Genomic DNA, 15036 nt, shown 5'->3' on the forward strand with positions numbered 1-15036 from the left:
CAGTAGGCAGTCCTTGTTTGATTTGTATATCTGCATGCTTTTATGAACTTCTCTCCTGTGTTTTCCTTTTACCTCTTTTAATACCTTTAAGTTATCCTCCGTGATTGTGTGATCCATTTTATAAATGTGTTTTGCAACCATAGAATCGAAAATCCTGTTAAATCCTATTCTCCTTGCACATTTTATTTCACTTTAATGTTACTTAAGTCTTGTTGTAACGGACCTCTTCGTTTGTCCTATGTAAAATTTATCGCAATTATTGCAATTGATTTTGTACACACCGCATCTTTCATGTATCTTCAATTTATCCTTAGCCGAATTTAACAAGCTCCTAAGTTGATATTTACTATTGATTTCCGATGTCCGAATATTGTGTTTCCTTAGTTGTTTATTTATCAAGTTTATACAGTGATGATCATAACTTAAAGATGCCCATGTTGTTCTTTGTTCTTCCAATATCCTGTTCTGTGCTCATATTCTCCTGCTTAATTTTTCGTTTTTTCTTCCTAATGAGTTTGGTAATACGTTCAGTAGAATAACCGTTCTTCACAGCCGTGTCCAAAATTAAGTTTACTTCTGATCTAAAGTCGTGTCTGTCCATCGGTGTGTTTAGCATTCTATGGTTCCTTCCCGTCTTTTGATTGAGCATTGTCCGTCCGCTCCGGGGGCCTCTGAGGAAAGTGAGTCTGGACTCTGGAGAACGATGGGACCTGTAAATTCTATTGGAAAGAATAAGAGACCTCGACACCACAGGAGAAAAGAGTATCTGAGTAGTCCTGCTTTTCCCGTGGGGTATTAAACCTTACAAGATACTCGGATCTATAAGATAAGATGGATCTTGGGGATATACTTAAGACGACATGACTGTACTTAGTCGACTAGCACAATAGATCCCAGTAATAATTGGTCGATATATATTCTCACCATGTTCTTTGCAATCTAAAATCTACAACACTTACTATTTAAAATGAAAATGTATTTATTTTGTATTTCTCTCATTCGTTCGAAAAAATTTGAATATCCGTTCGGAAATTTTAGTTATGTAATTAAAATTTATTAAAATTTCTTCTATCTGCATTTGAAAAAGACTCCCAATAATAATGTATTACTTTCTCTTCCGGAAATTTTGGTATAACGTAATGAAATCTTCTAAATCCAAGTCAATTTACATCGTATTTTACGAACATTATTAGTATTATGGTCAGAAATTCAAAAAATGCAAACAAAATATAGAGAGAAAATTTTTAATACTCGTACAATGTTGCTTTATTTTCTTAATTGAAACAAAATAAATAACAATACGCCTACACAATATTTACAGTTTACTAAGTACAAGAAATTTATTAAGCTTATAAAACCAATAAAAAGCCCAAGTTCTTTATAGAGTTACTTCTTAAATTTCTTTAAAAATTATCAAATTTTACTTGACCATAAATCATTATTTTTTATATAATATCATCTTTAGTTTAATTATTATACTATAAAAATCAATTCGAATATTAAAATTATATTAGTCATAATACAAAAAAAAAACAACAAAAACAACAAATTTTACCAAAATATCCTTAAAATGCAAAATGCTTTATTCAAAATTAATGTGTTTTCAATTATAAAACAAAATTATTGTTGTTTTATTTTCTTTTAACCACAAAATCTATTTTGAATAATTTTCTTTCAAAAAATTTTCAGAAAATTTATACAAACTATTACAAAATATCTAGTAATTCAAAAGTTTATATAGAATATTTGAATTAAAATCTAAAGAATTCAACAGTTCCATGTGTTTCATTATGGACTATATATACACAAGAATATATAAAATCCAAATATAATACATATTTCTATATGAATATTGAATAAACAGTTAATATAACAAGTAAAAACATTTCAGTCAGTCTAAACCGACAAAATAATACCCTTAACCTTGACAACAAGAGTATAAAAACTTGTTTTTATGAAATATTTAATTTAGTTTTAATTTATATCAGACGATTGCTAAAGACAGGCAAGGCTACTGTACGGAAAGCTGATAGAAATCGTCACATGAACTAGGAATAAATTAAACCACCTCAATGTCTTGTCTAGCCTTAAGCACCTTCTCAGTTACGTCTGCACAAGAAACTGTCGAATACAAGTTAATTTCACACAACACACGGGTCACCCGTTCGTGTAACCCATAGTCCGTACAGTGACGCAGGAAATTTAAAAGATCGACCGACCTTAAATTATCAGGACTCTCCCTGTAAGAATGTCGACCTAATAAAGCCGGGACAATCACGTTACTTACCATAAGATGATGAATGAAAACTATATTGGGAACCACCCAACGATAACGAAGCCACCTTAAGTCCAAAACCAAAAGCCTACTGTCAATGACCAATCTATATCACGAAGGGCGAAAAGAATGAGACTATTCTGCACCGCTTCAACACGATCAATACGAAGATGAGAACAAACCTGACATTCGTCTACCCGCGCCTACCCGAACCCGTTGTTGGAATTGCTTCAATTAAAATACTATCCGTCCTTGACACAAAAGAAACGACTTGAGAAAGTTTGGTAATATTTTCTTTATTCGTTTTTGAGTTATTGTTCGTGCGCTTCGTGCGTTTCAAGAAGATACAGGGTATAAAAAAAACTGTATTTATGTATGTATGTATATTATTTGAAAAAGGATATAAATATTCCGAATCATAGTAATTTACTTCCAATTTTTTCAGTTTCTTTTATGGTTTCTTTTTTTTATGTAATTCAAAGACTTATTTAACATAAAAGATTTTGGTTATCATTATATAAGGAAATCTATAAATGAATGTTTAAAAATTCTCTAATGAAAAGAGAAATAATTTAAATGTATACATACATATAAACATATTATGTAAACAATCTTATCTACACATACATATAAATCATGTCATTGTCAGTCAAGATTTTATCATATTAAATGAGAGAATAATATTCAATGTTGAATTAAACCACATATGCATGCCATTGAAAATTGAATTACAAATTATTTGAGTTCAGAAAATTTAAAAGTTCATTTTAAAATAATTAAGTTCGTATATATAGAAAGGGAATATAGGGAAAAGAAAGTATATATACCATAAATGCTATTCAATTTAAAATAATGTTTCTTAACTTGCGATTCCCGTAATCATTATACATTGTGCATTACTAATATAACATGCAGTATCAAATTTGCAATCATTATTTCAAAATAAACAACCGCAATTTTTATCTATTTACACAATATTCTTTTATGCTCGTGTATGTAGATCTAAGATAATTAAAAGGAAACCAGTATAATTTCCCCTACGTAAAATTTCATTCACAAAACAAATTATTTTACGAAATAGAACCTTCTTAAATATGGTTTTCAAATCAAATTGCGGTAGATCGTTGAAATAAACTGAAATAATAATAATTCTGAGCAAAGTTTAGAAAATAATCTAAATTATTGGAAAATTTGCTAAAAAGGAGCAATTGAAGTAAAAAAAAATGCAAGGTATTGGACTAGTAAATTAATAAATAAGTAATTATAAAGGCTATATTGCAAATACATTGGAATGTCGTCAATAGTACTCTCCCGAAACGTATGCCCTCCGACGATACTGTATATCCTCAATAAATTTTATGGGAGCCATATTTAAGTAACGTCCCTATCACGAGCTCCACACTTCCTTAGTAGGTAAAATGAAATCAACACTACCTTTTTCAAAAAAATTTACAGATAATCTCTATTAATTAATCCAATGTTCGATCAACAGACCCAAAATGGCAATTCTCACTTTTGTTTTTTGCTTATCCACCTTTATAATTTATTCAATCCGTCATCTCTTACAACTTTACTTTCCTAATGCCAGATTAGTAGATCTATGGAAATACTCATTCACTCTTCTAGATGTAATAACCTATAAACTTCTTGGATTACCGCAACTGAAGCAGGTTTTTTCTGGTTCCAGCCTTTGTCTTTCGATTACTTTATCATATTATACACCATCGAATCTTTTTACTATCCACTTTTGTAAACGAATTGCGACTCCAGCAGAATTGTTCCTGTTCTCTTTTTCGACAGCTTGGTGGCTGTGTCATTTTATCTTACCTCAAAATAAACTTGCCATCCAAAATAATGTTAGTCGATCGAACATAAATACCTGACTCAGTCCATACATGTAGTCTCATATCAACTCAAAGTAATATTTTCAAATATTCCAGTATATATATCCTTCCTTCGAAACCATCGGCCGATGCGATTTATTTCTACCTGAAACATACTCAAATATGTCTTCAACAGCTCCAAATATTTTAATTCTCCGACTGCAAAAATTCGCCTATACTCGTCTACACCAACTTCATAGAATTTACTCCGGAACTCTAAATCTACATGTGCTTATAAATCAGCTATATTTTTTCATATTAATTAAATTCTTTTTGTTTATTATTTTAAATTTTTGAATATTTTTAAATTAAATTAAAATTTTTCATAAATTATTCTAATATAAAACACATTTTTATTCATAATATTCTATTTTATTCTTACTATGTATATAATTTTCTGGATTATTTTTTTTTTCTATTTATACCACATATTCCTAAATTTAAATACCATAATATTAAAGCGTTCATGCATGTTACTCAGCATTTATTATAACACAATATTTTTTAGAGTTAGCATACTATACACACTGTTATATAAATTATGTATGCCAGTATACCTAAGTAATATCGTAAATATATAGAACAATATCCACACATAAGCTACACATACACCCACACATATATATACAAAATAATTTATATGGAAAATTATCTTTTTCAACTTCTCCCATTTAATATAATCCTATTATATAACACATTTGTATATTTGCCCGCAAAAACCCATTACCGCACATAATATTTTCGTGATATCATTTAAAATTTCATGTAAATTAATTGTTCACGTTTATTTAATTATCTGGCATTCTGATTTTTTTTTCCTCTCTACTTTCGTACACCCCTTAATCAGATGAATGCCATCAAAAATGATTTTTTTTGTTTTCCTTTCTTTCAGAAGAAAAAAAGCATATAGCAAATTTATTTAATTTTATTTTTTCACCTACAAAAATTTTTCATTTTTCTACCTTTATACATTTGAGGTTTTACCTTTTCCTGTAATTTTTTTTTTTCGGTTTCGTTGCTTGCTTTCCTGTTTTCTTAAATTCTGTAATAAAAAAAAATATATGCAAAAAAAAAAAAAGGATTACACATATAAATTTGAAATATAACAGAAAACTCAAAAAAAAAAAAAAACCCAAAAATTATAAAAGGATACAAGAGTAAAAATAATTTTCTTACATAAAATTCCAAAAAAAAATTTTTTTTTCACCGCCACCATTATAATCAAAGAATATATTATTGTCTTTTGTGTGTGGGTACATTTACGGTCAGGGAACACTATAAAATTTATTTCGTGATATATTTGTTAAAAATATAAAAGAAAAGAAAAGCAACCATACACACGAATCTTTCCTTTCAACACAATATTCATTCATTCTTCAAAAAAAAAAAAAAACAAAACTATGGAAAAACTGAACAGCTTATTTTGTACTTCTCTTGAATAAATTTTCCCGATTTTTTATTATAATTTTTTTTTTTTTCTTAAATGTTTATCATACATTACATCAGTTACATGCAACAGTAGAATGGAGAGAAGAAAAATAATAATAATTTCATATGTCCTGAATTTCATATATCCTTTCCTTTTCCTGAACTTACAACTATTGAAATATAGGTATAGTTACAAGTATTTTGAAATATCTTGGTTTTTACAACATAATTTTAAGGATGATTATGTTTTTTTTTTTGTTAAATAATAAATCTTCAAAATAACAATAAAAAATGGCCATATGGTTTCAAATAAATTGCTTTCGTTTCCTCTCCGGACTGAACAAAATAAAGAATGAGTTACTCTGAAAAGTAAACGGAATCGAACAACGCACACATTATCTAAAAAATGTATAAGCTATTATTCTTATAAATGTGAGCATATTCAAACATTACTCATTTACTCTCGGTCATGGCTAATATTAAAGATCACTCAATTACTCCCAAAAAGTAGGAATTAATTCAAACCTCTCAGTTCTTACAATTGTTTTCAAAGAGAATAATATTGCAATTGCATTTAAATAGAAGCCGAATTACATTTTGTACTGGGAAGCCAAATTAAAACGCAGTAACAGAGCGGAAATCTAATTGATCCAAAAAATGTGAGGGATAAACGATGGACGATCATGTAGATGGACGATCCATCTAAAAGAGAAATAATTATTTTGAATAAATTATGGGAGTAGAGGAGAGCGGCTCATATGTGTATTACAAATTATGAATCTGAAGACCAAAATCACCGGTCAACAGTTTGTTTACATAGAAGGCAAAATTAATTTTGTTTTTCAATAATTTTTAAAAAAATTAACTTATAAATTTCATTTAATTACCAATATTTTTCTACAAAAACAAAATTATTTTGTTACGAAAAAACTTAAACCTATGCGTAAATAAAACTTAGTTATTCTCCGAACTTAAACTATTAAATTGAAAATATTTTATTATTTTATAATTCATTTCATTCTCTTAATTTAATTAAAAAACTGTAAACTATCGCAACTATTATTGTACTTTTAAAATCTAAAATAGATAAAATTAAATTAATTTTCATTATTTTTCATTTTATTCTCTTTCACTGAACATAATAGAGAAACTAATTTTAAACTAATTCAATAAGTATAAAATCATAAAATTCTGAATAGATAAAGAATATCTAAAAAAATATTTACGATATAAGTAGCCGTAAATTATATAGTCCAACACTATAAACTTGCATTTGTCCCTCAGACATTTTGTTCCACAACAATTTAAAGAAATTTTATTATTTATGAATTCTAAAAAAAAACTTTGCGCCTAGACTTTTTACTACAGAGAAGTATTGAATTAGAATCTTTTAAAGATTTTAATAGATAAAATCAAGTTTTAAAGATTTAAAATCATTTTTGAAAAGATTTAGCATAGGGCACCGAACCACCCCACCGAACTCTGTTATTCGCCATTAGTCTTATTGTTGCTCATGTTTTGCACCACCTAATAAGCCGTAATTTCTTTTTCCACTACCCTTCGCTGTGTTGCTCGAGGTTTCTCTATGATATGTTTCCCACGTAAGTTTTATTCGAGTGCCTTGTGGAATGGCATTTGGTTTGGTTTTCTTCGCAGAGTATGGTCTAACTAACACCATTTTCTTCTTCTTGTTTATGGAATGTAGCTAATTCTTCTCGGTCAGAAGACCTTGCATATGACACTTAGGCCGTTATTGACGAATACCTAAATTTTATTAATGTTTTTTAAATTTGTGTGTCAGACTTGATGGCATAAAATACTACAGAGTTAAAGTAAAAGCTAAATATTCTAATTTTTATTAGCCAATCTAATTGTGTTAGTTGTGTACTGTGCAGCACCTCCATCTATATTAATGATACTACAGAGATAGTTGAATCTTGTTACATTTTCAATCAGGCCTCCATTAATTGTAAATTGCCCATTATTTCTACCGTTTATTCTAAGTGAATTTGTTTTCAGTGCGTTAATTCGTAATATAGTTACTTTTACTTTTACATTCAGGAAATTAATTTTTGTCTGCATATCACTTTATGATTTAGCCAACAATGCAATATCCCCTATATATATTCAATGCTTCTGAGACGGCCCGTTTTCTCCATCTTATTTTCCTGGGTGTTCTTGTGGCTTCTTTCCTAATTCTTTTTAGAACTATTTTAAATAGCACCCAAAAAAGGCGACATCCTTGTCTGGAAAACTGTACATTACAACCCAAAATATTAATTATTAAACAAGCCTGAAAAAGAAAAATAATAAAACAAATGAATAAGAAATACTTTTGTAAAAGATTTTATTATTTTTATAATTGAAAAAAAGAGAAAGAAATTTTAAATTGAAAATTAAAGGATTCTTGCTTTCTTTGTTTCATAATAGAGTTTTTATTATTTACAGTGTTTTGCATTAGATGCAAGGATATTTAATTGGAAGAATTAAAAACAATTAAATTTAATTTTATTTTTTACTCATAATTTAATCCGGAAAACAATATTTTATTTTCTGACATTTATTTCATAAATTTAAATAAAACTTTTTAATAAAAATTAATCACATAAATATTTTGATGTAAAATTAATATACATACAACAAATTTAGTTTTATTTTCAGTTTATGAATAATAATGAAAATTATTTGTAATTCAAATAAATAATTTTTAGTTTTATTGTGAATATTTTAAAAAAATTGGTTCCGTTTCAAAACGTATTCGTAATGAAAGGAATTAAAAGACTGAAAATCTTGATTAAATTTCATTCAAATAATAATTGTGAGAAATAAATCAAATTAATAAACAAGTTCTGTGGTTGAGAAAATTTTCTGTTTAATAAGAATGAACAATAGAGAAGAGAGACAGGCGTGACAGCAAGCAGATGTAGATGAACACAAAAATACAAAGAGATAAACGCACTATACTCTCTCTCTCTCTATTCTGCCTGTATATTTCAAATTGAAAAGCAAATAATTCTAAATAAGGGAAGAGAGAAGTTCTTCATCCTATTACGAATACTAAATATTTAAAAAAAATCTGAATGCAGACCTTGATTGAGATCATTTGTAAGGCGTCAAAAGAAGGATTATTTTTGAAATTAAGATCAGAATCGCAAGTATTTTAATTGCTTGAAAATAATTTTTTTTTTTGTTTTTTCTTGAAATTTCATTTACAAAATTTTCAAAATTTAATAGGCTTAAATCAGAAAGTACCTACTTTTGGAGCATTCACAATTGCTTTATTTATGATAATGAATCAAGTAACAGATGCAAGTAAGTTTTTGATTTTTTTTAATTTTAAAGGAAGAAGAGCAAAACAGAATAAAATCCAGTTTTCAAAAGAGAAAATTATTTTTAATTTAAAAATAATATTACGCCTCTCTTCAATTGTTGATTACAATTTGCATTCAAATACTTACACTTCTTTTGTACAAATTTATTAAAATGTAATATTACCCGTTCAGGTACGTCAATCAAACAAAAATAAGTCAGATTTGAAGCATTCTCCTTCAACTTTCAATCAAATATTTTCTTGTTGGCTCCTTAAAATCTTTTCTTTCCCTGTATATTATTGTAAAATAAGTAGCTATCTAAGAAATTAACTTGAAATTTCAATTTTTAACTTTATTAAAAAATTTGATATAAAATTTTTATTATAATATTTTAGTTCGAAAATCGAAATTTTCGTGCAATATTGAAAATATATAAGATAATTGAATTCAAAAGAGGAGAAAAACGAGAACACAAAGATGAGAAAAACGAGCCACTCTTTGTTATTTTTTTGTGCATTGAACAACAATATTATTTTGTTCATTCAATTTGCATTCACAAATTTAATTTTTTAAAACTTAACACCTTTAATGGTACACTTACTCGTATTAGCTGTTACGATATTAATTATTTTCTGGAAACGGTAAGGAGTTTTGAAACTAAATAAACATAATATTTCACTTATTCTACATTATATGTAGAGGAAGAATATTAAATAGGTTATTAATAAAAGGCAATAGCTACATAATTAATTCTATTCTTCTAAATTCAATAATCCCAAATTTTTTAAAGTAAAATTCGAAAAATAGCTCACTAACGTAGAGTAACACTAAAACTAATATAAAAAGTAATTCACTAACATAGAGAAAAATATTCCAATTCAAAATTCGATATACACGAAATTTAATGTAAATGGAATGTTTCCCTATTAAAGGCAATGTCACTTGTTTCAAACATTCTTCTTTCTCTTAAAACCTCTCATACACGTAAACATCACATTCTTAATTACAATTTTCATATATTAAAAAATTTTTTAAAATATTTTAAACTTTTTTCATGTACACCTCTTTCAATTCCCTTATTCTTATTCATTCCATTTACACTTTACTTCACTTCTATTTTTAATTTTATATGTAAATTTCTCATATCAAACATTGTGCTCGTGTTTGAATTAACTGTCAAACCATTATAATATAACGAGAAAATAAATAATATTTCAATTTGCAAAATATCTTATTTTCGTACAAATTAGTACATTTTCTAAATTGTTATACAAATAGAGCATTCATACACATACAAATACAAATATAGTAATAAAATAATTTTCTACTTAATATGAACCGGAAATGTTTGAATTTATGCAAATATTCAAGCGAAATATATGTATGTGTAAAGATTTCAATATTATCTCAATTTCAGAAACACGCGAAGAGAAAACATCACATTATAACCATCATTCTTGATTACAATCATTTACCGTTATGTACGTGAGAGAGAAATCAACGGAATTACCTTTCGTTTTTTCTTCTATTTTATACAAGTAGAGATGGGAATGAAAAATTTTCCCATTCTGTTCGTCCCCCTTCCCTTAATATGCCCTTCTATTTACCTAGATGAGTATGTGAATCTCTTATACCTAATATTTTTTAACATATTGGTACTTTAATTTTTAAGTATATTTTAAACAAAATATGTTGTAATTCCAAAAAAAAAAAAATCATTCCCCATATTATAAAATAAGATTAATTCCATTAGCATTTTCTAAAATTACATTGTATAATACAAAACATGTAAATAGCTTAAGAATGTTCAAATAGGTATAAAGAAGAATGACATTAATACTCTTATTCATTTAATGAAAAATCTCTTCATTTTCATTATAATTTAAAATATTTTTATATTATATTTAAGATGACAACAAATAAATAAATTTAATCAATTACGAGTACCTTTAAAATAAAGTACAAATGAAAAAAAAATGACAAATAAAATAAATTTTATCTAATGTTATCATACATTTTGTATGAAGAATATTTTAAAATTTAATTCAAACTTAAATTTAAAGTAATTATAGAATTAAATTGTTGTTAAAAAGATTAAAAAATGCTGCCTTAAAAACTAATAAGAAATGTTTACACATTAAAAAATTATTTAGAAATTATTTCTGTACATGAATTTTCGCATTTGATAAAACTTTTAATATGTTCGTGAATAATGTTTGATAATCAGATTTTGTTTGATTGAATATAAGAAAATAAAATTTTCATCAGACTTTGTTGAGATGAAAGAAATAAATATTGCGAATTTTCGAGAAATAACTTGTACTAAGTATATTCGCTTAAGAATTTCATTAAATGACAAAAATCTTACAAAAGTTTAATTGCTCATTAATAATGTTCGATATTAGTTATTGTTTGATCGAAAAGTAGAAGTTTCATCCATATTTTGTTGAAATTACAATAGCGAGAACATTGTGTAAACATGCTTGAATTAAATTTTAAAAATGATTTTTTTTTTTTTAAAATTTCAGTATTAATTTTCGGCAGTTGTTTTTAATGTTTGATTTGTAAACGCAACTAAGATTTCATATAAAATGTATGAAATTATAAAAATCGATTTTTACCGACTGCATTGTATTCAAAAATAAAGATTATATGGAATGTCGAATTTATTGCCATTAGTTTAATAGCAAGCTGACGCAAATAAACTATTTCTATCGACAGACGTGCCGATCTTTTAATTTGTGTGTATACACATGTATCTGAAGTTCGGCTGAACTGATTTGTATGAAATTTTAGAGGTTTATTTCGGCTATATCACAGATTGATTAACTTTTGGGATGTGTCAGGCCTCGGGACTCTTTGGCGGGCCGATTTTACATTTTTGCGAACATAAAGAGAAAAAATCAAACAATTTCTTTGAAATTTAGTACAATTTAAATTCGGAGCAATATACCTTACGATCAGTTTTCTGCTGACCACATCAAATGGTTTTAACAATTTTTTCGTAGTTTTTCTACTAAATTTAGTTTTAAAAATGAATTTTACTCCAATTGTAAAAACCTTTAAATATAATTTCACATCTATTTTAACACAAATATATAAATGTCATGTATTACAAGTAATTTACACCAGAGGGCTCCTAATTTACATATGTTAAAATTTATCTTGAAATTCATTTAAAATTATTCTTATTTAAATATAGAAAAACTGCATAAATTTAGTTCAGATGCATATATCAAAAATTGTTACAGATGATATTATGCCAATGTCAACAATATTAAACATAATGTCCTTTCTATTTTAATAATTTTTTAAATAAAAATTTTCCAAATTTTATCGATTCCAATATCAGGAAACTTGAAAAAAAATTCTGCAAAACCCAAAAGAAAAATAAAATATCCTCAAATATCCTTAATAATGAAAAATTTTACATGCATATGTAAAACATTGTAGAACATTGCTACAGAAATATATGGTCCTTATCGAACTAATGATAAAATGCTTTTTTAACCTTAAAAATTTTCAACTTAAAAAATTTCATTTTCCAATTTAAACATTATGTCAAATTTCAATGACACTTGAACCGCAATTATTAATTTCATCTTAAATGTAAAATCTATCCAAAACTCATACACGAATTTGGCATCAAAAAATTTAAATTTAAAGAGAAAAGGAACATAAACTTTGAACTCATACTAGGAGAATCGATCGAAACCCTCTTCGTACTACTTATACTCAAAATCGTACTACTCAATTCATACCCAAAATCGAACCCCCCTTTGCACTACATAAAATATTCAATTTCATTATTTTAATATCTCTAAAAGAACAGAAAAAATATCATCATATATCCTTGCATATATTACATCTTGATATCATGTTAGCTTGTCCTATTTTTTACATATTGTAAACTACTCATGTACATATACTCAAACATGATGTTTTTACATACATACATGAGTATTTATTTCACGCTTCAGATAATGTTTAATTATGTGAAATATACTCTTTTTCTCTTTTTAAAAAAAAAAATTATTTTATAAGGGTTATTTATAACCTTTTAGATATCAAAATTGATTTGGGTTCATAATACCACATAGATAAACTATAATATTTATAGCACCTAACAGTATGCTAGAAATAGAGGAGAAAAAATTAAATTTATTAATAAAAAAGTTAAAAAAATTTTTTTAACACCATTTTTTCTTTTTTCGTCGTTATTATCAATTGAATTTAACTGCAAAAAGATACATTTGATTATTTTCACCATTGATTCTTTAAGAGATCCTTGAACCTTATAAAAAATAAAAATTTTTTAAGAATTTTAACGTTGTATGTCACACGAAAAGAGCAGTATATAGAAAGAGAGGAAAGAAATTTTAAGGTCATGTTACAATTTTAAAAATGAATTTAAAAAATTTTCTACAAATCCAATTTTGTTACTTGAAGTTCAAGCATCACTTGCACTGGTTTTGAAATTACATAGGTATTGTAAATTCCTATATTATAATTGTTCTACGAAATCAAACTTGGTTTGAGTCACCGATGTTTCTTCAAAATTTTTATAAAAAATATAAACTACAAATATTTATTCGTTTCTTCAGGTACTGATTACAGTTCCTAGATTTAAGCTGATTTACAAGGTTTCTATATTAGCAGCATTGTAATTATCGTTGCGACATAGTCATATCTTTCCTGTTGAGTGATGCGCTTACACATTGATATTTTTAGCAAAATGTGCTACATTACGTTTCAAATTCTGCAGCTACTTCTCTTTCGCAAGTAAAATTATAATTCTTAAGTTACTCAACTCAGTAATGTACGCAGCTCAGTGCATGTACGCAGCATACTCTTATTCTTGAATACTAATTAAATTTTTCTGAAGTGACGATATGTGTTAAGCCCAATAAACAAGTTTCATTAACTGCTGTACCGTTCACTGTGATAACCACGCTTTTTACATTTATAACAAATCTTCCTTTCTTGAATCCGAATTTTTAATCTAAAAAATATTCAACTGTCTGAATCGCCGCTTATAATTAAATTCTAATCGGACTATAGTTTCAAACAGGTTTCTTGTCATATTCATCATTCTTAGTGGTGTGTGTGGTAATAATAATAGGTTTCAATTCGCCTGCATCGTTTATATATATTACGTTGAAGGAGTAAATTGTGTGTATTTTCTTTTCTATAGTTTCTATATGCAATCATTATCTTGTCTTTTCATAACGTTTCGCAACGTTTTGCTATTTGAGCCTAGATTTTCGAACTTTTCGCCGTAACTATTTTGTGGCCTACGTCATCTTTTCTAATTGCTTATGAAAATTCTATCATCTTTTATTTTTGCTTTCTTTAATAGCTAATTCTTTTTTTTTTTGGCCAAACAATCTACTTGAAGTCGTACGCCTGCCACAAAGTTGATGCTCTTAATTTCATATTGTTCTTGTCGAATGGAAAAATTCTAAGGAAGTAATATCTAAGCACATCACAAGCAATGTACATTTATCACTCCTTTAGCCATTAAATTTTGATAGAAAATCTTTTATTATTATTTTTAACGCTTTTATCCGGGATTCTGGTTGGCCTTACGGCGAATTGCATTTTTGTAATATTCCGAACTCAAAAAATAAATTATTATAATAAAATCCTTAACAAGAAGAAAATTAGAAAATATTCTTAAATAAGAAAACTTCTAACTATAGAACAGATATAGATTATTTTTATTAAATAAAATAGGAAAAATAAAAATTAGATTGGACAGATGACAGCTAACACTGACTTAAGTGATTTATTAGATTAACAATATTACATACAAATATAAACACGTTTACGATTACTTAGCACAGATTTTTATAACTTATGATACACAGCAAAAAATTCTTTTATTTTTTTTCTTTTGTTTTCATTATGAATTTTGTTTTTCTACCAGGATAATTCTAGGATATCGTAAAAATTTTTTGATTTTCTTTCATTATTTTTTATTTTCTAATTTTTCTTAAATCATTCTTCATTTTACTTACGCATTACTTTTTATTTTCTCTTCTTCTTTTTTTTCTCTTTTTACCGACCGTATTGTGTAAACAATAGGTAGGTTATGTGATGGCAACAAATTTTGCATATCGAGTTTTCGGTGGGAACG

This window comes from Condylostylus longicornis, unplaced genomic scaffold (genome assembly GCF_029603195.1).
Source record: "Condylostylus longicornis isolate FDR11 unplaced genomic scaffold, ASM2960319v2 ptg000162l, whole genome shotgun sequence".
NCBI lineage: Eukaryota > Metazoa > Arthropoda > Insecta > Diptera > Dolichopodidae > Condylostylus > Condylostylus longicornis.